The 1,147-nt window shown below is 34.4% G+C and overlaps 1 non-coding gene across 1 annotated transcript; it reads left to right on the top strand.

The window, feature by feature from the left end:
* The first annotated feature begins 341 nt into the window (after positions 1–341).
* On the top strand, positions 342–501 carry LOC111814868. The gene has a single exon (XR_002819739.1). It is a non-coding gene; the product is annotated as a U1 spliceosomal RNA (small nuclear RNA).
* The last annotated feature ends 646 nt before the right edge of the window (positions 502–1,147 follow it).

A 1,147-nucleotide genomic window follows, 5' to 3' on the forward strand; every position in this document is an offset into this window, starting at 1 on the left:
AGAAGCTCTAACAGCTATCTGCACATAGTCAATGACCTTTGCAGTGAAGATCAACCATTTAAAGACTCAGCAAAACAAAACAAAATCTAAAATTGAAAAGTCCTTTCCAAGAAAAGAGGAAACAGGGAGAACCAAATTCCTGACACCCTGGAAAGGCACAGCAGTCCTGCTTTGCTTGCTTCCATTCTTTTGACAAGAAAGAGAAACAACAATTTCATCTTTTAGAACATATTTTTTTCTTGAATTTTTTTTTCATTTGCAGCCAAAACTTAATACCAACAAACCCAGAATACAAACTGAATATCAATTTATGACTATTTTGTTTTGTGAAACTGTTGCCTAAACTTACCTGGCAGAGAAGATACCATGATCATGATCGCAGTTTTCCCAGGGTGCCTCATCCATTGCACTCCAGATGTGCTGACTCCTGTGATTAGCCCAAATGCGGGAAACACGACTGCATAATTTGTGGTAGTGGGCAACTGGGTTTCTGCTTTCCCCTAAAAAAGAAAAAATAAATTGTTGCCTAATTTTTTTAAAGCTAGTCTTACATGAATTACTCATTTTTGAATAAAGCAAAATCAGGTGTCTCACAATTACACCCAAGTTACCTTTAAAATTAATTATTTTAGGGGTCAGGAAAATGGCTCAGAATATGTGCTTCCCTGGCAAATGCAAGGGTCTGAGTTCAAACCCTGGTTACACAAAATAATTGTATAAATGATAATCATAATTTTTAATTTATATTTTCTAAAGCAGGAAAGAAAAGTGTAATCAAAATTTATACAAAAAGAAACATGTAGAAATCAGTGTAAAAGTTTTGGAAAATAGCAACGCACAGTAAAATATATTGTAACTCATTTCACTGAGATAAATCTGAAGCAGAGAACCTTATCTATTTTGAACCTAGGAAAAATATATAACATAAAAGAAAACCAAGAAAGGCTTGCAAGTAAGAATAAAAAGCAGAACAAAGTTTTGCTTATATTTTCTATAATTTTTCCTTTGATGAAATAGTGGGTTCTGTAATTTAGCTGAATACTCAGGGAGAGCCAACAAAACTGTATAGTCTGTGGTCTTCCATTAAAATATACCTATTGAGAATGAAGGGGGCTGGGGAGATAGCTCAGTAGGATAAGTGCTTGCC

This window comes from Octodon degus, unplaced genomic scaffold (genome assembly GCF_000260255.1).
Source record: "Octodon degus isolate 3935 unplaced genomic scaffold, OctDeg1.0 scaffold00759, whole genome shotgun sequence".
Taxonomy (NCBI): domain Eukaryota; kingdom Metazoa; phylum Chordata; class Mammalia; order Rodentia; family Octodontidae; genus Octodon; species Octodon degus.